The 22,723-nt window shown below is 46.4% G+C and overlaps 1 pseudogene; it reads right to left on the bottom strand.

Annotated features, from left to right (window-relative positions):
* Window positions 1-1,115: 1,115 nt before the first annotated feature.
* LOC121171246 lies at window positions 1,116-2,402 on the bottom strand (annotated as a pseudogene).
* Between the last annotated feature and the right edge of the window lie 20,321 nt (window positions 2,403-22,723).

Here is a 22,723-nt window from a genome sequence, read left to right as displayed (position 1 = left end):
GTGTGATAATCTGGTATCATGCCATTTATTTTGTACTCAAATCATTCCAGCATTGCTTATTGCTTCTTCAGGTGGCCGTATCCGTAGATCACTCCCAACACACACACCCTTGTCATTTTGTTCTTTGAGAACTTTCTTACCTTCTGGTTCCAAATGTAAGATTCATCCTATATATCCCCTGATCCTGGCTTAACATTAGCCATTTCTCAAAGCAGTCTGGTTACTTTTTAGTAGAAAATGGGTTTAGAAGCCAAGCTTTAGAGGTATTGAGTTAAGCTGCTGTTTGGCATGCCCACATTCCATGTCGAAGAGCCTGGATCAAGTTCCAGCTACTTTGCCTTATTATTTTTTTTTCTTCTTAAAAATGTATGCATCTAAAAGGAAGAGTGACAGAGAGAGAAGCAAAGAAGAAGAAGGAGACAGAGAGAGAAATCTTTCATCCATTGCTGTACTCCATAGATGGTTGTATTGACAGGCCTGGCCCAGGCTGAAGCCATGATAGGAGCTGCATCCAGAACTCCTGCACGAGTGGCGGGGCCTGAGCTTGCACTATCTTCCACGGTTTTGATAGGCACAGTAACAAGGAGCTGGATGGGAAGTGGAGCAGCAAGGACTCAGAGACTCCCCTGTGGGATATCGGAGTTGCAGTTGGCAGCTTTACCAGCTGGGTCGCAACACCAACCCCCCAGACTTTTAATCACCGTATGTATTCCATTCTAGGACCCCTTGTCCTAATTAATCTTTTATTTTTTTTTTAAAGATTTATTTTATTTTTATTGGAAAGGCAGATATACAGAGAGGAGAGACAGAGAGGAAGATCTTCCGTCCGATGATTCACTCCCCAAGTGAGCGCAACGGGCCGATACTATGCCGATCCGAAGCCAGGAGCCTCTTCAGGGTCTCCCACACGGGTGAAGGGTCCCAAAGCTTTGGGCCGTCCTCGAATGCTTTCCCAGGCCACAGGCAGGGAGCTGGAAGGGAAGCAGGGCTGCCGGGATTAGAACCGGTGCCCATATGGGATCCCGGGTGTGCAAGGTGAGGACCTTAACCACTGCGCCACCACGCCGGGCCCTAATTAATCTTTTAAATTTACAAACATCAAGGTTGACTTTTTTTTTTTGATGTTGCCCTAATTTTTATTAGATTAAGGGGAAAATATCTTTAATTTCAAGGGACTAAACTTAAATACCAGATACCAGCCCATTATCTATATATCCTTCATCTTGGCCATAAGTTCTTCCAAGCTTTCAGCAGAATCTTCCACTGTTACTGCAGGTGCAGAATCTTCTTGCTTTTTGGGAACCGTGTATACCACTGTGATTCCTTCAGGTAGGTCAGGAACTGGGCCTGAAGAATCCCTCAGTTCTTCTTTGGAAATCTCCAATACCAGCTCGATCCCCCATTCATTATCTTCATGGATGATTTCGTCCTCTTCCTGAGCCACTTCCTGTCTGGGGAGTACTGCTTCCTTTCTCTTGTATTCCTCCTGCTGCTTCCGGCCGTGTCTGTCATCGCACTGGGGGTTTGGCTTCATGGACATGGTCGGAAAGAAGTCCTGCCTGGCATTGTAGCCCAGGTAGAAGCTAACTTTACCGAAATTTAACAGGAATTTTAACACATTTTGTACCAAGATCCCAGCCCCTGCTCCCATCATGGTGGGAAGTCTGGCTGGGTCTGGCACAGACACCTTCTCGTTTCAGAGTCTTCTTGTCAATGTTGGCTGCCACTACAAGAGGTGGGGCACACGCAACACAAGCTGACTCTCCAAGAACAATGAGCTGTACGTGCCCCAAAACTGCATTCTCACTGACTCCGGACTCCATCCACGTTTGTCCAAGTTCATGGCAAGCTGTATTTATTGCCATTCGAGCTTCAAAATTGTACACACAGCTAAGAACTAGATCGACAGGTTTTCCTTATTCTAATCCGCCTTTACTTATTCTATCCATGAAATGTTGGAAGTTGTCCACTGTGGTTATATTATAGTTGTGTAGTTCAAACAGAACATCAGGATTAATGTTCCTCAGAGTATGTTCTGCTGCTTGGACTTTACTTAATCCTGTTTGGTGAGGCTGTTCATGTTGGCCAGTTCCACCTTGTCGTAGTCAAAGAGTAGCAACTTGCCAATGCCACACTGCGTGAGCATCTCCGTGGTCCCACTGCCAACTCCACCAACACCTACTATTGCTACTGCAAATGTCCGGATTTTCAGATAGTCGCTGACAATTCCCATCCATTTCAATGCCATCAAGCCGGCTGTAAGGGTTGGAGTCCACTACCTCCAGGCTCATCTTGTCGATGCAGGTGTGGCCGCTGCCCTGCAAGCTCCAGCTCCTCTCCTGGGCCAGCTCCGGCTCCAGCTCCTGTACCCGCTGCCGTGGCTGCTCCACCGATTCAGTCATGGCTGAGTGCCTCTCGCACCTGCCCACCGCCGGCTGCTGTCCAGCTCGCCCGGGCCTGCAGAAATGTCCCGTCCAGCAGGACAGTCAACGGAGGTTGCAACCAACTTAGGAGAGGATGACTGGACAAGAGACACGAAGAATGGACAGCAAGACAGAATGTCTGATCAAGCTGTCGGTTTATTGGTTTTAATTGAAGGTTTTTATATTCTTCACTAAGGCTCAGGGAGGAAAGGAGAAACTGGGACACAAGCCATGGTCTCAAGACCAATTGTTCTTGAGCAGTCACCATATCAACCATAGTAACCACCATATTAACAATAGCATAGGTAATCAGTAACAAGATGTCGGCAGGTACAGCATAAATCACATTCTGAAACAGTTGCTAGAAACAATTGAGGCTAAGCATGTGATTAGTTTCATAACCTCTTTCCCAAGCATCTAGCCAGCCGGGGGTTTTCCACTGGCCCATAGTTTTATATTCAAAATGGCTTCAGTGTGGCTACAGTACACGGCTCCTGGCACAGATTGGCACATCTGCGAGCTTCCAGGGTGGTGTGGGCCTCGGGCCCGGGCTCGGCTTCCCGCCTGGCTGGCTCCGCGGAGCCAAGCAGCCGCAAGGCCGGGTTGCCAGTGGACGGTGATGGGGCTCCTACCGAAGGTTGACTCTTTATGTTCCTAGAATCTATGGGTTTTGTTAAGTGTATTTCACACGTGATCCAGAATATTTTCACTGTCATGAAGTATCACACACAGCTCACCTGCTCAGGCCAAAGCCAGGAGCCAGGAGTTTCTTCCGGGTCTGCCATGTAGGTGCAGAGATTCAAGGACTTGGGACATCTTCCATGGCTTTCCCAGACTGTAGACAGAGAGCTGGATCAGTGCAGGAGGGCGGCCTGAACCGATTGGCCTGCTGGCTGCTTGAAGCAAGAGGGGGCTGGCTAGCTCTGAGCTCCGGGGTAGCAGAGTTGGGGCCCGGTGGTCTGGGCCCCTAGGCCAGCCATTGGCTCAGAGCTGGGTATGTTGGTTTGTCCCTTGGATGCAGCTCGGGTCTGGAGAGAGGCCTGGGCCCATCGGTCCACCATTTGCTCAGAGCCAGCGAAACTCAACAGTGAATTTCTGGGCCAATGGAGACTCAGAGGTGAGCTATAACAGCCAATGGACCTCAGGAAGAGTTCCTCGTCCTTGGAGCAGTGGTATCAATAGCATCTCAGAACTATCGGAAACACATGAACAAAACCCTCAGAAAATGCTCCACAACGGGGAGCCGAGGACATCAGGTTCCCATCCCCCAGGTAATAAGTGGTTGGGAAGCTGGGTGTGGCTTTTCCTCGCGCCCCCCTCTCCACATAAACAGGAAGAAGAAAATGTGTAAACAAAGGTTTCACCCTCTATCCCCTGATCCTCGACCCTGCTCGACTATTTAAACATAATCAATGATAAAATGAAATTTTTAAAAAATCATGAAAAAAAATGTAGAACAGCCGGGACTCAAGCCGGGACCATAAGGAACGCCAGTGTTGGGGGTGAAAGATTGGCTTGTTAAGCCACTGTGCCAACCCCAATGTTTTATATTCTTATCGGCAATAAGTGAAAGTCCTTGTATGCTATGAAAAAAAAGTTCTCAGATACAATGACCCAGAATCTGCATTTATGGCCCCCTGCTAATCTTGCTCCTTACTATTCTGCTGAATCTGAGGCCATGGAAAACTGTAGGAAAGTAAGGGTGTGTCTAGAATTGTGAAATGGAGCCTTTCGTTAATTTTATCAGTCTCCTAGTTCTTGGCTCACCTTGTTTACACCAGCATTGAATTGAAAGCCAAGGACATCCCATTCTAATAGAAGGCTGAAGTCATGTGAAGCAAGGAGTGTTTCCTCATTAAGCTCAGTCTCACTTCAAGTGCTCCCCAGTTCATATGTATTTTGCACTCCCTATGAAGAATCCAGGAGGTTACTATTCTACAGGACCTAAAAGCTATTATATTTCTTTTAAAAGTATGTATTTTAGCTATCTTTTTCAACTTTGTCATTTATAATAAGAAAAGTGTTTGGGTTGAAGTGACATAAAACATGCCAATTCCTTTCTGAATTTTTAAGTTAATATCTGTGGGTCCAGCATGGTAGCCTAGTGGCTAAAGTCATCGCCTTGCATGCTCCAGAATCCCATATGGGCACTGGTTCTAATCCCGGCAGCTCCACTTCTCAGCTCCCTGCTTGTGGCCTGGGAAAGCAGTTGAGAATGGCCCCATTCTATGAGGCCATCACTAATAGGCCTCACCTCTCCTGGAACCCCTGAAGAGTACACAAATCAGAAATAACACTGCTACATCCATTGTCCTATCTAAGCAGTACACAGGGACCATGCTCAGAGGATTACCTGTGCTGGGCCAGCCAAGAGTCGAGGTGCAAAAGCCATGGAAGCACACAACCAGAAAGAGAGCGAGCCCTGCCTCAGGGGCCTTTTAAAGGGGCTTGTGAGGGGAGTGGTTACAACAATGCAATACCGTCCTCTCTCAGTTGATAGGTGAGTCACGGGTGGGCAGGAGTGAATACCTGGTGGGGGAGGAGAGTGGCAGAGGATGGAATTAACATTCCATTGCTGTTAGGTCCCACCTTCAGGACAGAGGGTAGGGGACACAGCCACATTTCATTTGCCCACTGTCAGATAACACCTGTGATGGGACAAATAAAAACTTGTATTATCTTGAGGTGGTTGGCTATAAAGAGCTCTAAAAGGACTGTCAGGATGGGAAGATGTGGAGTAAGGTTTCAGGAAGTTGTGATCAGTGAAACCAAAAGAAGAACTCTGGAGACAAGAAGAGGAGCAGAAGGCTGGGATGGGAGATCCCATGGTGGAGATCCCCCTGGGCTCTGGGGGAGGGAGAGAGGAGATGGAAAACAGCAGAGGACTGCTTTGGAGGGGAACCAGTTTAGAGAAGCAGAAGCAGGCTAATGTGCCAGGGGGCTGAGAGGGAGATTGGGAAGGAGCACCACTGGCTTAGGAATCCTTCTGATAATCATTGCTTTCACCCTTGCTAGGTGTTAAGCACCTCACTACATATTTGACATGCAGTAGTTATTCCATGTTACAGAGGTAATCAACGACTTAGGGAGCAGTGTGTCTAAGATACTTGGAGAACTAGGGACTTGAATTGAGGCTTGCTTGGTTCCAAGGTTGCTCTGAATTACTGGAAGCTTCTATGCTCCAGTGAATGGAGCCAGGTGCTCTGGACCTGCCCTGGGCTTATACCTTCAGCACCACCCAGATCTGGTTTCTGGCAGTAGCCCCTGGAGCTCCAAGGTCACAATCTTTCCTCCCACCAGCCCTTATCTAATCACCCTCCAGCAAACTTATCTTGTGTTTCAGCTTTTGCATTTACTATACAACTCCCAAATAGTTAACAATTGGGTTTCTTGTTTTCTTTTCCTAATCCTGTTGTCCTTTTAAAGTAGACTTTACTCTGTAGAAAACTTTTGAAAAAGCAGTACAGTGTTCCGAGGCTCTCACGGCTGCATGGCTGCACCTTCCTTCTTGGTTGCCTTCTATGATTGACGCTGAGTTAGCGTACTTTCAGAAACAGTTGTGCTTGGTGTGCCTTAGCCTCCTGCTCAGAGTTTAACCTGGAGAGAAAAGCCATGGCTCAGCACAGGCCAAGGAATGAAGTCCTTAGATTCCTCCCATGCACCTCTCCCGCAGTGTTCTGCTCCATCAGCAACTAACTGCAAGGCAGCAGGTAGGGAGAAGTTATTTCATCACAGACGAATGGGTTTCAGCTGAGCTCAGACACTAATGATGCCTAATAAGCTCCATTCAGTAAGCACTTACAGAGCACCTACCAGGTGTCTGGCTATGGAGAAAGCCCCCTCAACTGTCAGGGCTGCCCCCCAGAAGCTGTAAACCATGGTGTTGTGGAGACTGGACACACAGGAACAGGTGCACCTGTTCTGGAAAGTGGGCACTGGGTTCTCTTCAAGATAAGTGGAATGTGAGTGAATCACCCAGATAGAATGTCCCCACCCAGCTCCCTGCTATGGCATAGAAAAGCAGCAGACAATGGCCCAAAGCCTTGGGACCCTGCACCCACGTGGGAGACCTGGCTCCTGGTTTCAAATAAGCTCAGTTCTGGCCATTGTGGCAACTTGGTGAGTTAATCAGTGGATGAAAGATCTTTGTCTCTTGTCCTCTACATAAATCTGATCTGCCTTTCCAATAAAAATGAATAAAATTTTTTTTAAAAATCTGGCATTTGATAGGAGAGAGAAAAAAATTGCTATTTGCCCAGTGTAAAGAAGAAAGAGTAACCTTGTGGAGATTCAAATGGGAGTGTGTGGTCCTGACCTGCAACTCACCATGGATTTTCCCTTGGATAACTCATGGTGTTTGCACATCCAACATCTAGTCTCTTAAAAACAAAATGAAACAAAACAAAACTCAGCAACAAATAATCATGGGGACATTTCATAATTCTGGCCTTGTGTCTGGACCCAAGGAGACTTGTCTTGATTCTCCATAGGCTTGTGACACTGCCCAGAGGACGTGGGTGTTTGTCCCATGGGGCGCCTGATGGGTGAATCATCAGGGAGTTTCCAAGCGGGGGGCCATTACTCAGACTCAACATGGTAGACATTTAGGGAATGTTCACCAAATAGATGCATGAGCAAGGTGGGAAGGATGGGACATGAGTCTGGAGGGGCTTACTGTGTACAGTATCAGTATACAAATGTGAGCTCAGCAAATGGCTCCAACCCAAGCCTGGGCTTTGAAACAGAAGGAGGCAATGGAGTCTCCCTGGCAGGTGCACCTGAGTCCATCATGCAGGCAAGCCCTGGACCTGGATGCAGGCATAGAGCTATGTATGACCAACTCCCAGGGAGAAATGGCTTATGAGCAAGGGCAGGTCTTCTATGAGCTGACTCTACAGGGATGCCTACCCAGGCTGGAACAGTGTCTACAGGCTCAGGCTCTAGGGAGGACTGGACACACCTTGAGTCTTGAGTCACCCATGAAAGGATCATCTTGGAAACTCATTCTCAGGCTGATGCCCCGTGCCAGCCCCAACCCTCCATGTCAAGATGTCCTTCCCTGCATAACTGGAAACCCATCTCCTGTTTCCAAACTCACAGAGCCAGAGAACAGAAAGCAGATCCCCAGCTGGGACCCATGCAAGCTGACTAGACCCTAGAATCAGGTTCCCAGAGGCACTCTGGGGTCTCTTGGTTTCCCTTCTGTGAAGTTGAGAGTGGGTGAGTCAAAAGAAGAGATAAATAGCAACTTAGCACTTGTTTGCCTGGTGAAGATCTCTGTATTTCTTCAAAGATGGAAGTGGGGTGGAATGGGATTGTTGGTGCTGTTTGACTGTGTTTGAAGAATCCCACCCTGACAGAACTCCATCGTTCTGGGCAGCCAAGGGCACGGGGTAACCTGCTACCTGAGGGCACTTGGCACTGATTCACAAGGGCTCACGATTCACTCGTATGGAGTGACTTGGCATTTCCCAAGGATTAGAATAAGTGCATTTTGGGGCAGTGGTGGAGTCCCAGTGATGGACTGCATGGTTGGTTTACAGAAGCCATGATATCCCTGGGAAGTGTCCTTGTCCACTGAAAAGCATGAGGGGATGAGAGGCTACTAAAGCCACATCAAAATAGCTGCCACGCAGAAACCACTCTGGAGCCAGCTGGCTATAAGTGTGTGTGTGTATGCCTTCTCTGTGGGGAGTGCTGGTGAAGCAGCTAAGAAAAATCTCCCTGCTCTCCAAAACCAACTCAAGAGTGTTCTGAAGATCTGCAACATTATCCAGCCTCGTGGATCCCCCACTCAACTTTCTGAATCTGAATCTGTATTTTAAAATCTATTTCTTTGAGATGAGAGAGCAAAAGTGAGCACACCAATCTATTTGGTTACTCCTCAAACATCTACAACAGCTGGGACTGGACAGAAGTCAAAGCTGGGAGCCAGCAAGTCAGCCCAGGTGGCCTGCGTGAGTGGCAGGGAGTGAAGTATTGGAGCCGTTGTCTGCTGCCTCTAGGGGTGCACATCAGCAGAAAGGTGGGGTGGGGAGCAGAGCCAGGACTAGAGCCCAGACACTTCAATATGAATTGCAGGCATCCCAACAAACACTAGCCAAATGCCTGACCCTAGTCATATTCATTTTACAAAGCCCTTCCCCACCCCAAGGACTTATGTGCATACTCAAATTTAAGCAACTCTGGGCTACAATCCAGGCTTCATGTGGCTCTCAAAACTAACTTCAGCTGGGTTCATCCCAACCACCTGCAGTAAAATTTTCTGCGTCTTAATACCATCCAGACTCGGTCCTTGATCTTGACCACATAGAGGGACAAGCTGCTGGAATGGAGGAGAGCACAGGCCGAGCAGAACTGACCACTCTTCCCAGGCTTTGCATGCCCTTTGAAGCTGTCTGTTACCACTACATACCCAGAAGTCAAGGGTATGATTTTGACATTGAAGTCAGCAGGTCTCTTTAAGTATTTCCCTTTCTCATGAGAATCCAGTTTTTAAAACAGTAATGTATATATTTTTAGATTTTAGACTTATTTATTTGAAAGACAAGTGACAGATCTTTCTGTCTCTCTGTCTCTCACTTGGGAGAGAAAGAAAGAGAGATATCTTCCCTCTGCTGGTTCATTTTCTAAATGGCCATGAAGGGTTTGGACCAGGATGAAGCCAGAAACTCCATCTGGGTCTCCCATGTGGGTCACAGGGATTCAAGAATTTCTGTTGATTTTCCAGGCACATCAGCAGGGTGCTGGATCAGAAGTGGAGCAGCCAGGACTTGAACCTATATTCCATTGTGGGATCCAGCATTGCAGTCCGTGACTTAACAATGCTGATGCTAAAAATAAATAGATAAGTAAAATAAAAATGCTGATGCTAGAAGCAGTAATCTTAAGCCAATCTGAAGATGGTTTATCACAATTACATTTTTGGTTGACTACTTTCTGATGACCCAGTTGGTGATTATAGATCAAACTGCAGTATGGTTCATGTTTAGGAATTCTAGCATGCGTTTCTGCCAGACACATTGACCTTGTGAACTTCTTTTATATTTGTATGCCTTTCCACCAAGGTCAATGTAAACTGGACTGAAACCTTCCTAAGATGGATGTAGTTAAGAGGTCCAGGCCAGAGCCCAGCAGTAAGACATTCTGCCTTGGGCACAGAACTTCAGCCAGCGGCCCACTAGAATAGCATTTCAACACCTGATATGCACTGAAAAGTGGTTTTAAGACAGAAGATCTCTAAGATCTGACATTAGACTCTGCTGCTTAAAAGCTATGTCATTTCTAACCATCTCATTTATAATCTTCTATAAAATGAGGATTTTTTTTAAGAAAAAGATTTATTTTTATTAGAAAGGCAGATTTACAGAGAGAAGGAGAGACAGAGGGAAAGAACTTCCATCTGCTGATTCACTCCCTGAGTAGCCACAACGGCTGGAGTTGAGCTGATCTGAAGCCAGGAGCTCTTCCTCCAGGTCTCCTTCGCAGGTGCAGGGTCCCAAGGCTTTGAGCTGTCCTCGACTGCTTTCCCAGGCCACAAGCAGGGAGTTGGATGGCAAGTGGAGCATCTGGGACACAAACCAATGCCCATATTGGAATCCAGCACATGCAATGCAAGGTGAGAATTTAGCCAGTAGGCTATCGCACTGGGCTCAAAATGAGGATTTTTTTTAAAGATTTATTTTTTACTTGAAAGGTAGACTTACAAGATAAGGAGATAAAGAGAGATCTTCTATATGCTGAGTTATTCACCAAATGACAATAATGACCAGAGTTGAGCTGATACTAAGCCAGAAGCCAGGGGAGCCTTTTCTAGGTCTCCCCATATGGGTGCAGGAGCCCAAGAACTTGAGCCATCCTTCCTTGCTTTCCAGGCCACAAGCAGGGAGCTGAATTGGAAGTGGAGCAGTCTGGACTAGAATCAGCATCTATATGAGATATCAGAATATGGAAAATGACCCTGTTGAGCCATTGTGCTAGGCCCTATAAAATAAGTAGAACACTTTTTTCCATATGCTGATTTAGTTATTGAGGGCCAGTGTGGAGAGCGGAGCTGCTGCCTCAAAGATGGCACTTGTTGATTATTGCTTCGTGGCACAAAGGTGGTAAACAGGTTTTGGGAAGTTACTGAGGATGGGGCCGAGCATGCAGGGAAGTTACGTGACCTAAGTCATGATTGGTGTGCTTACCGCATGATGTGAGGAGCTGTGTATGGATTGGTTTGTGTAATGTAAAAAGGTCTGGGTAAAAAATGGTTAAAAGGAGATTCTCCCAGGGCGCTGCTAGAGCTAAGGCTATCGCTTCAAGGCTATATTGTAGCTGCTATCACTAGTGCTAGGCTGTAGCTGCTTTCACTTTGCTGTAATAAATCTTACAACTGTTGTAACTGTCTTTTTCTTTGCTGCTACCCTTGAAGTCCGCAGAAATAAACTTTTCAAAGAATCTTTACCGTAGCGGGGTCTTGCTCGGGGGATGAGGGACCCCGATAGGCCAGTATTAGATGACACAAATTCTCAGCCCAGCTCCTCAACAACATAGGGGTTAGTAACTATCGACCCCTTTCGCCTGGGAACCCCAGCCCTGTTCTGGGACTTCTCCTGTCACTTAGGAGACAGCATGAGAAGAAGCAGGGGTGGGTGGCCCAGCCAGCTGGCAGATGTGTCCTTCATCCACTCGCCTCCCTGACCACATCTCCATGTACAAGAAAGAAAACTCTTGGCAGAGTCACTTTCCAAACCAGGGGAAAAAGAATCTGTCTACTGTGCAAATTAAGCCAAAGAAACCAAACATCTGACAATTTGGTATTTTTCTTGCACACCAAATTTGCTGACTTGGAATTTGCACCCCAAATTTGCTGACTTTTGATACATCTGTTCTTTTTGACCATTTACAGCAACAGTCACCCAGCACTTGGCAATAATCTTTTGAAAGCCAGTTCTTTAGTCTTATTTTTCTTTTAAAATTCTTTACTTGGGTGGTGTTTGGCCATATGGCATGTAGTTTGCCGAGAGTTTTAGTCTTTAAGATGCCATATATAAATCAGAGAGAAAAGGGAACAGGGACCCAGAAGCCAGTGTTACAAGCTCAGATGGCAAAAGAAGGAACAAGAAAATAATGAAATCCAAACCGACTCATTGACATTGTGGAAATAAAATTATGTAATTCCTTGAATAACTCCCTTATAAGCTGAGTATGCCTTTATTTCGAGGGGGAGGGATTTATTTATTTTTATTGGAAAGGCAGATATACAGATAGGAGGAGAGACAGAAAGAAAGATGTTCCATCCGTTGATGCACTCCCCAAGTGGCTGTAATGGCTGGAGATGCACTGATCTGAAGCCAGGTGCCCGGAGCCTCCTCCGGGTCACCCATATGGATGCAGAGTCCCAAGGCTCTGGGTTGTCCTCGACTGCTTTCCTAGGCTACAAGCAGGGAGCTGAATGGGAAGCGTGGCTGCAGGGATTAGAACAAGCACCCATATGGAAACCCAATGCGTGTAAGGCAAGGACTTTAGCCACTAAGCTATCGCGCCGGGCCCAGAGTCTTTCGAGAATTCAAAGAAATCAGCTGCTTCACAAGGACAGCTCGAGTACACGGCAGTCTTGTCAGATTCACACCTAGCTTTCTGGAGCATCAGTTCATCTCCCTGTCTTGTCTGTAGAATTTTCTGGAATCTCCTCTTAACATGAGTATGACCCTGAATTTTGAAATAAAATGAAATCTTAAGTGAAAAATGTGTGTCTCTTCCAGATGCGCAATCTTCTCAAATTGTCCCAACTGGATAGTTCCCGGATCCTGTTAGGAAATTGCACTCTGAGCAGTCTGCAAGGTCACATCCTTGTGCAAGTTAGTACATGTCACGATCGGATTCCTCAGGTGGCAGTAGCACACAGTGAAGTTGTTTAGGCCATGTTCAGAATCCAGATTGCTTGAGTTCTGGTTGTTGCTACTTACTCATGTGAACGGGGATAAATCACTTATCTCTTGTAGAATGTGACTTTCAATACTTATTAGAAGAAAATAATATTAATTTTTACTTTTAAGGATTGTTACAAAGATCTCATCAGCTAATATATTGAAAGGCCTAACACTGGCCCCTGGCACTTACTAGATGATGGGTAAATACTAGCTGTTGTGATTTATCCCTGACAGCAAGGATGCTCCCAGCCAGCTAGCTCAGGTTCTGTCTCGAGCTGAATGAGGCTGGTGGTACACTAAGACGGCCTCCACATAGTACCTCCTTGGAAAAGAGACACGTCTAGAACATTCAACTAGGTCATGACAAGTAACATGTCAAACCCAAAGGCCAAGTGGTTCCCATGAACTTAAACCCTGCTGAGAACTCCACAGGAGTTGGCAGTGCACCGTGGCTATTAAGGGACTGTGTGGCCACAGGTGGATGGCATTCACAGGGGCTGTAGCATCTGCTGCAGAGGAAAGGTGGCTCTGCTTCCCCTGGCTTGGTCAAAGCAGGCTTCCAAAAGTGACCAGGAAGTAAGGAGATCTGTGGTGGTCCTGCCAGGGAATTGGTGATATTTACAAATTACAGAGAATTGATAACAGGGAGAGGAATTCAGCTTGACACAGGTGAAAACTTTCTAGCAGTTCTAGGTGCCCAAGCTCTTGGTTTTGGGAGGTCACAGCTTTTTCTCAGTGGAGAGCTGACGGAGAAGCTCAACAGCCACCAGCTGGTAGGGTGAAGTAGCGGGTTTGGTGTTTTTATTGAGCACCAACCAGAGGCCAGGGAGAGCACCTGATCTTAAGCTCCTTCCATGCTTGAAACTCCGCTATGTGTGTCCAAGCGTGTCCAAATGGGATTTCACATCCTGCTTGAAAGCTCACTTTGTATCAGTATACTGGATGGCACACATTTTTTTTTTAAGATTTATGTTATTTTTATTGGAAAGTCAGATATACAGAGAGGAGGAGAGACAGAGAGGAAGATCTTCTGTCCATTGATTCACTCCCCAAGCAGCTGCAATAGCCAGAGCTGCACCGATCCGAAGACAGGAGTCTGGAGCCCGGAGCCTCCTCCAAGTCTCCATTACGGGTGCAGGCTCTCAAAGCTTTGGGCGTCCTTGACTGCTTTCCCAGGCCACAGGCAGGGAGCTGAATGGGAAGTGGGGCTGCAGGGATTAGAACTGGCACCCATATAGGATCTTGGCAAGGTAAGAACTTTAGCCACTAGGCTACTGTGCTGGGCTCCTAAACACATACTCTTAACGAAGACTAATTATTTTCCTTCCCTTTGCCCTGAGCAACCTTTGCCATTTACCATAAACGGGAGCAAACTCCTCCCTGGCAATCCAAATGTTGTTTCGGCTCTAGGTTCTTGAGTGAGCTTCTTTTAAACACTGGGAAAACAAAAATAATTTTGTCAGCAGGAGGAGGACAGGAAGCAGGTTTCCAAGTATATTTTAAGGAAAAATGCAAGATGAAGTGGAAACCTGTACCACTTTGCAGCCTGTAAATTGACAGCTCACCAGCCTTTCTCTGGAGTGCAACCTATCCCCCAAGTGGCAGAGTTCCATACTTTCTTTTATGACTGCCCTAGACTTAGGACTCCAAGGTAAACAAAGCATTTCATGCGCTAAATATGAGCTATGATCAGAGCTGACTGTAGAGCACAGAGGGACCTGTGCTGGGCGTTAGGAAGGTCTGCCATGTGGTGGGAAGGGATCTCCCATTGCTGACCAAAGTGTGTGTTGTTATTTCCATCGGATCCTTTATATTTTTCTGATTCCAGTTCCCATCTCAAAACCTTCATCAGTATTTGCTGAAGTATAGGGTGGCAAAAAGTTGAAACTGTGGCAAAGTAACAGGGAGAAAGCTTGAGAGGTGAAATTTAACTTAGAAACAGGTCATGTATTCTATTCACACAAGAAAGACTTGTGCTCCGAGAAATGTGGCCAGAGCTACCTCCATTTTCTATTTCTTTTAAACAATATTTAAAGAAATTTTTTTAAAGATTTATTTTTATTATTTTTTTATTGGAAAGGCGGATATACAGAGAGGAGAGACAGAGAGGAAGATCTTCCGTCCGATGATTCACTCCCCAAGTGAGCGCAACGGGCCGATGCTATGCCGATCCGAAGCCAGGAGCCTCTTCTGGGTCTCCCACACGGGCGCAGGGTCCCAAGGCTTTGGGCTGTCCTCGACTGCTTTCCCAGGCCACAGGCAGGGAGCTGGAAGGGAAGCGGGGCTGCCGGGATAGAACCGGCACCCATATGGGATCCCGGGGGTGCAAGGCGAGGACCTTTAACCACTTGCACCACCGCGCCGGGCCCAATATTTAAAAATTTTAAATATTTATTTGAGAGAGCATCTTCTATGTGCTGGTTCACTCCCCAAATGCCCACAATAGCAAGGCTGGGCCAGACCCAAACCAAAAGCCTGGAATTCGATCCAGGTCCTTCATGTGGTTGGTAAAGATCCACAGGCTAGAGGCATCACTTGCTGCTTCCCAGGGTGTGCGTAGCAGAAAGCTGGATTCAGAAGCAGACCTAGGACTCAGACCCAGGCACTCTCATATGGCTTGCACGCATCTGAACTGCTCTGCCAAATGCCCACCCCTCCTATGGTTTGTCATAGCCCATTGGTTAGTGAATTGAATGGGTTAAAATAGGCATTTTTACAACAAAATAGAACATTTCCAGAGTGCTTTGTATAAAGCAAGGGTGTTACTTCATGAAACTTTTATTTCTGTTTCATGTGAATGCACACATAGGATGTATGTGTGTAAGGTGGAAATTTTTCCACGGAGTGCAGAAAAAAATGATTGAGAAGAAACATTGATCTAGGACCCCAACTGCCATTTAGCTCACAGGTAGGATCTCAGGAAAAGCAAATGACCTGGGCCCGGTGCAGTGGCCTAGCAGCTAAAGTCCTTGCTTTGAATGCACCGGGATCCCATATGGGCGCTGGTTCTAATACTAGCATCCACGCTTCCCATCCAGTTCCTTGCTTGTGGCCTGGGAAAGCAGTAGGGGACGGCCCAAAGCCTTGGGACCCTACTCCTGCATAGAAGATCTGGGAAGAAGCTCCTGGCTCCTGGCTTTGAATTGGCTCAGCTCCTGCCACTGTGGCCACTTGGGGAGTGAATCAGCAGATGGAAGAGCTTTCTCTCTGTATCTCCTTTTCTTTGAATATCTGACTTTCCAATAAAAAAATTTAAAAATCTTTTTTTAAAAGATTTATTTGTTTTTATTACAAAGTAGGTTGCACATTAGCAGGAAGCTGGGATCAGAAATGGAGCTAGAACTGGAACCCAGGCAATCAAAAATGGGATGTGGATATCCCAAGCTATGCCTACAGGCTGCGTCAAACACCGCACCCCTCAATTATACTGTTACATTAAAAAACCCAAAAAAAACCAAAAACAGATGAGCATGAAGGGTTCATATAAATAGAAGAATAGAAAGAGAAATGTAGAGCATCACACACCTTGGTGAGCTCGCCAAAACCTTATCTCTCTCTGTTTTCAGACCTGAGCACTTGTCTGCCACAGACTTCTGACTTGCTTTTATTTTTGCTTGCATTTAACATGTACATTCTTATTATCCATACCTAAAAATTGCCTCCCCAGCTATATCGTTTGCATTTTCAGAAGTATAGAAATGTTATCTCTTTCCATGTCTTTGCCTAGCACACAATGATCCAACAAACAATGAATTACTTTTCATCTCAGCCATTACATATGCCCAAATCACTTTTTTTAAAGATTTTTTTCCTTTTTTTTGGAAAGGCAGATATACAGAGAGGAGAAGAGACAGAGAGGAAGATCTTCCGTCTGCTGATTCACTCTCCAAGTGGCTGTAAAGGCTGGAACTGAGCCCATACGAAGCCAGGAGCCCAGAGCTGCTTCTGGGTCTCCCACTCGGGTGCAGGGTCTCAAAGTCTTGGGCCACAAGCAGGGAGCTGGATGGGAAGCAGGGCCACCGGGACACGAACTGGTGCCCACATGGGATCCCGGTGCGTGTAAGGCAAGGACTTTAGCCACTACACTGCACTGGGCCTCCCAAATCACTTTCTCTGGACTAGGAGCCCTTGAAGACAACTTCTTTTTCCCCTTGTATTTATGAAGCAATACCTCACTGCTAGTTGCTCAGAACTTTTTGTTTCCAGACTTCTCCCCATCACCACCACATTGGCTCACTTAGATTGGGCAATGACCTCTACAAAAAGCAATGCTTAATATTTGTTTAATCCTGCAGCCTAGCCCCCAAGTATAAGGAGCTTTTCTTTTTTGTTTTGTAGATTTATTTATTTGAAAAGTAGAGGAACTGAGAGAACACACACACACACACACACACACACACACACACAAACTCACTCCGAAATAGAGACAGAGACAATCTTCCAAGTGTTGGTTCACTCCCCAAATGACTGAAATGGCCAGGGCTGGACCAGGCTGAGGCCAGAGCCAGGAGCTCCATTTGAGGCTCCCGTGTGGGTGGCCAGGGTCCAAACATCTGGGTAACTTGTATTGCTTTCCAAGGTGCATTAGCCGGGAGCTGGATCAGAGGTGGAGCAGCCAGGACTCCTACAGGTACCCACATAGGGTAACAGCATTAGTGGCAGTGGGTTAACCTGATATACTACAACACTGGTCCCTCTTTTCTGATTTTTAATTCACTCATGAATAGAATAGCGATTTTCTCTGCAAATGGCCAACAGGAAAACTGAGACAGGGAGCCACTAAATCCAAGGTTCTGCAGTACAGTAGGTGACACATCTGGGTTAGTTGGTAACTTCTAGACTGGGGCTCTTCCCACTAGGTAAGTCACCTCTCTGGTTTGCTTCACTGCTGTCACCAAACAGCAAGGTCCCTGATTTCATCTCACAGTGAAGAACACAGGAGGAAGGGGGAATTTTGTGGCAGCTGACCTCTGAACCCTTTCTCTCTCCCCTTCTTTCTCTCTCTTTTTAAAATATTTTATTTATTTTTATTAAAAAGTCAGATATACAGATGAGGGGAGACAGAGAGGAAGATCTTCCATCCAATGATTCACTCCTCAAGTGGCTGCAACAGCTGGAGTTGAGCCAATCTGAAGCCAGGAGCCAGGAACTTCTTCCAGGTTTCCCACGCAGGTGCAGGGTCCCAAGGCTTTGGGCCCACCTCCACTGCTTTCTCAGGCCTCAAGGAGGGAGCTGGATGGGAAGTGTGGCTGCCAGGATTAGAACCACCAGCACTCATATGGATCCTGGTGCGTGCAAGGCAAGAACTTTAGCCAGCAGGCTGCTGTACCGGGCCCAGACAGAAAGAGCTGCACACTGATTCACTCTGTAAGTAGCCACAACAACTGGAGCTGAGCTGAGCTCTTGAGCCAATCTGAAGCCGGGAGCTTCTTCCCGGATCTCTGATGCAGGTACACGGTCCCAAGGCTTTGGGTCATCCTCCACTACTTTCCCAGACTGCAAATAGGGAGCATGATGGGAAGTAGAGCAGCCGGGACATGAGCTGGCACCCATATGATATCCTGGCATGTGCAAGGCAAGGACTTTAGCCAGTAGGCTATAGCATCAGGCTCTCATAAGAGCTTCACTCATAGCCAGGGCCCCCCTGCTGGGCGTGAAACACAGCATCAGCCTGCTGGCGATATGAAAGGGATTAAGAGAGAAAGAGTCTTTAAGTTCAGGTAAAGTGTTTTATTCACCAGGGAAAAAATCTGACGGACTGCTTCCTGGTGGGAGACCACCTGAGACCACTTCCACAGGAATGGGGTGACCATGTGAGGGAAACGGGGTATACAGCACTGGGCTTTTGTATGTCTTAGGTGCGGGGTATGGGAGAAGGCAGTAGCTTCTCAGTTTGTGCATTCTTGTAACAGGTAGCGTGGGGTACTCACCAAGGCAGGTGTTGACCTTCTGTGCACAGCCAAGGTTAAGGTGATTCAGTCTTCCAAATATTCCTGAGTGGCAGTGTCTTCTTGACCTTGCTGGGGTTCCGGAGCCACTTCTGCTTGGACCAACCTAACATTCATTCTCCTTGCAAGCTTTCCAGAGAGCTGAGCCATTTTCTTCTGCTGAAATGCCTTGTTTCTTTGTTTCCCAAATCCCATCCATCTGCACTCCTCTGCCCCGCCTGACACCCTGCCTGTGTTGACCAGCCGTGGTTTCTTGGAGAAGCCCAGCCCAGACTCAGTGAAGCCACGAAAAACCTGCAAGTCAGGTGTTTCCAGTCTCATTTCAGAGCTCATATAGCACAGGCCCAAAAAGGCAAGGACTTCAGCGCCTCAACTCACCAGGTGTCCTGCTGCAGTCCCCGAACACTCCATGTTGTAGCTTTCCTGTGGCACGCCCTTCGCTGCTCACCACCTCCATGAGTTTACATGGCATACATGACTTTATGTCTATGTATCTTTGGGAAGAATTGCAAGAATGTTAGTGCCTGTGTAAGGTAAATTTTCTGTAACAGTTTGTGAAAGGCTGGAAATGGAACTGGAATCATACCCACTTCAGTTACTTGGAATTGTTTAAACAAAGGTTGCCCAAACCACATTTCATTGTGGGTATTTAAGTTGCCAGGTCTCCAGAAGTATAAGGTAACACTGTGCAAATAATAGCAATAGCAGGGGGCACAGCCCAATGGCTCAACAAGCTAACCTTCCACATACAAGTGCTGAGATCCCATATGGGTACCTCCACTTCTCTTCCAGCTCTCTCCCTGTGGCCTTGGAAAGCAGTAGAGGATTGCCCAAGACCTTGGGCCTCTGCACCCACTTGGGAGACCTGGAAGAAGCTCCAGGCTCCTGGTTTTGGGTCAGCTCAGCTCCAGCTGTTGTGGCCACCGAATGGAAGTGAACCAGTTAATGAAATATCTTTCTCTTTTTCCTTCTCTCTATAAATACGCCTTTCAAATAAAAAAATTTAAAAATTTAAAAACAGCAATAGCAGGGACTGGTGTGATGGAGTAGTAGATTAAACCTTCACCTCTGGCATTGGCATCTTGTCTGGGCACCAGTTTCCATCCTGGCTGTTCCACTTTGATCCAGTTTCCTGCTTGCGGCCTGCCAGAAGATGGCTCAAGTCCTTGGGCTCCTGTACCATGTGGGAGACCTGCAGAAAGCTCCTGGCTTTTGATTGGCTTAGCACCAGCTTTTGCAACCATTTGGAGAGTGAATCAGCAAGTGGAAGATCTCTCTTTCTCTGTCCCTCGTTCTCTCTGTAACTTTGTCTTTCAAGTAAAAATGAAATAAATCTTTTTTTTTTTTGAAAAAAAATTAGTAATAGCAGTGACAGCAATGAAAGTCTCATAACAGGGACCTGCATTTAGCATAGTGGTTAAGACACCTGTTAGGATTCTTCCATCTGATGTAGATGCTGGCAGGCAGCTCTCACGGGTTTTCTGAATTGAGTTCTGCATCCCCAGCTTTGGCTGGCCCCGAACCCAGGCCCTTTCCAGCTTTTGAAGAATCACCAGCAGTTGGCAGCATGCTTTTCCTCTCTTCCTTTTTCTCTCTATGTCTAACTGAAAAGATGTTTTCAGAAAAAAAGCTAGATAAAGATAAAATCTTCGAATGTTTGTATAAAATAGGAACCAAAGACAAATTGCCTCTCCAAGTTACACAGAGATGACCAGTAAATACATCATACACAGACTTTCACAAACCCAGCTGTTACATTCTCCTTGTAACTACTTAGTCACTGAAATCATTATTTTTTTCAAAGTTTTAGTTTTATTTGAAAGCTAGATTTATGGAGAGAAGGAGAAGACAGATTTTTTGTCCACTAGTTCACTCCCCAATGGCTGCAATGGCTAGAGCTGAGCTTGTCTGAAGCCAGGAGCCAGGAGCCTCTTCCAGGTTCCCATGCAGGTACATAATTCCAAGGTTTTGGGTCATCCTCTGCTAGCCATAAGCAGTTAAGTAGGCAGCTGGGAAGTAGAGCAGCCAGGACAAAACAGTGCCCCTATGTGCTGCTGGTGCTTGGAGATGGAGGATTATCCAGTTAGGCCATGGCGACAGCCCCTGAAATTTTTATTATTAGTATTAGTATATATATATATTTTTTTTGGTATATATAGTTTTTTCTTTTTCTTAAGAAACCAATTTAGTTTAAGTAATCTGTTTAGAAGGTTCTTGTAGATAAGTAAATCAAATAAATTAGAACATTGTAAAAACCCTGCAAAATAATTTAAAAGGTCTCTTTCTTCAAATGAAAGACAGAATTAGAGAAAGATGGAGAGAAGAGACGCCGAGCAATCGTCCATCTCTGGTGGTTCACTTCCCAGATAGTCGCAACAGCCAGACCTGGGCCTTCTGAAGCCATGCTCCCCCGTGGGCTCAGGGGCCAAAACACTTAGTAGGCCAACCTCCACTGCTTTCCCAGGCCATTTAGGAGAGAGCTGGAAAAGAAGCGGAGCCAACAGAATTGGAACCACCATCAGTAAGAGATGCTGGCACCTACTTGCTGTGTCACAGTGGCAGCTCCAACATTGCATATTTATTGGGTAACTTTCTTCTAATGCAGTCTGAGAAATGCTACTGAAGATTCAGAGCCATTTTTAAGGGCTCTGAGTTGCTGCTCTCCCTGGTGAAATTGGCTTTACTATTTTGACTTAACTCATCACAAGTGATGTGGAGGGAAACAAAAATTCTAGTGTTTCTTTTTTTAAAAAAATTGGTGTTGCTCATTTCAGAACACAAAATAATAATAATAATAAAAGATGAAACACTGGATGTGTTGGGTACACAGGACACAGATCATGAATAACTTGGTTCTGTGAAGTACCCATCTGTTTGTACTCTCTCTCTCTAACCTGGAAGCAACCAATCTCTTGTCTGAGTTTGGTTATAGGTTTTATGTTTCTCTTATACGACAGGTATTTGCACTGAATCAAATTTTTTAAAATAATTTTTTAAAAGATTTATTTATTTTTATTACAAAGTCGGATATACAGAGAGGAGGAGAGACAGACAGGAAGATCTTCCATCTGCTGGTTCACTCCCCAAGCAGCCACAAAGGCTGGAGCCGAGTCAATTCAGTCAGGAGCTTCTTCCAGGCCTCCCACCTGGATGCAGGGTCCCAAGGCTTTGGGCCCACCTCCACTGCTTTCTCAGGCCACAGGCAGGGAGCTGGATGGGAAGTGGAGCTGCCGGGATTAGAACCAGCACCCATATGGGATCCTGGCACTCTCAAGGTGAGGAGTTTTAGCCAATAGGCCATTGTGCTGGGCCCCAAATCAGACTTTTTTTTTTTTTAAGATTTATTTATTTTTATTGAAAAGGCAGATTTTTATAGACAGAAGGAAATATAGATCTTCCACTGGTTCACTTCCCCAAGTAGCTGCCACAGCCAGAACTGAACCAATGTGAATCTAGGAGTCAGGAGCTTCTTCTCTCATGTGGATGCAGGGTCCCAAGTTTTGGGCCATCCTCAACTGCTCTCCCAGGTCACAAGCAGGGAGCTGGATGGGAAGTGGAGCTGCCAGATATGAACCAGCGTCCAAATGGGATCCTGGCAATGCAAGATGAGGACTCCAGCCACGAGACTAACGTGCCATGAATTTTCTTTCTTTTTTCTGTTTAATATTTATGCATTTTATTGGAAAAGCAGATGTACGGAGAGGAGGAGAGACAGAGAGCAAGATCTTCCATCTGATGATTCACTCCCCAAGTGGCTGCAATGGCTGGTGCTGCGCCAATCTGAAGCCTGGAGCCAAGAACCTCTTCCAAATCTTGCATATGGGTGCAGTGTCCCAAAGCCCCAGGCCATCCTCGAATGCTTTCTCAGGCCACAAGCAGGGAGCTGGATGGGAAGTGAAGCTGCCTGGATAAAAACCAGCACCCATATGGGATACTGGTGCATTCAAGGTGAGGACCTTAACCATTAAGCTATCACACTGGGCCCAGTGCCATGAATTTTCATGAATGGTTAATCTCCCAAATTCCGTTTCCTCCTGGGCTATAAAAGCTTCACTTGGAAATGTAAAACACTGTTTGCTTCTTCTTCTCCTTTTTTTATTTTAAGATATCTGGGCCCAGAGCGGTGGCCTAGCAGCTAAAGTCCTTACCTTGCATGCACTGGGATCCCTTATGAACGCCAGTTCTAATCCTGGAAGCCCCACTTCCCACCTAGCTCCCTCCTTGTGCCCTGGGAAAGCCTTGGGACCCTGCACCCATGTGGGACCCTGTACCCATGTGGGACCCTGCACCCATGTGGGAGACCTGGAGGAAATTCCTGGCTCCTGGCTTTGGATTGGCTCAGCTCTGGCTGTTGCAGCCATTTGGGGAGTGAACCATCGGATGGAAGATCTTCCTCTCTGTCTCTGCTCCTCCTCGCTGTATATCTATCTGACTT

This window comes from Ochotona curzoniae, unplaced genomic scaffold (genome assembly GCF_017591425.1).
Source record: "Ochotona curzoniae isolate NIBS_2020 unplaced genomic scaffold, NIBS_Ocur_1.0 scaffold_2587, whole genome shotgun sequence".
Taxonomy (NCBI): Eukaryota; Metazoa; Chordata; class Mammalia; order Lagomorpha; family Ochotonidae; genus Ochotona; species Ochotona curzoniae.
This window is presented reverse-complemented; position numbering and strand designations above follow the sequence as displayed.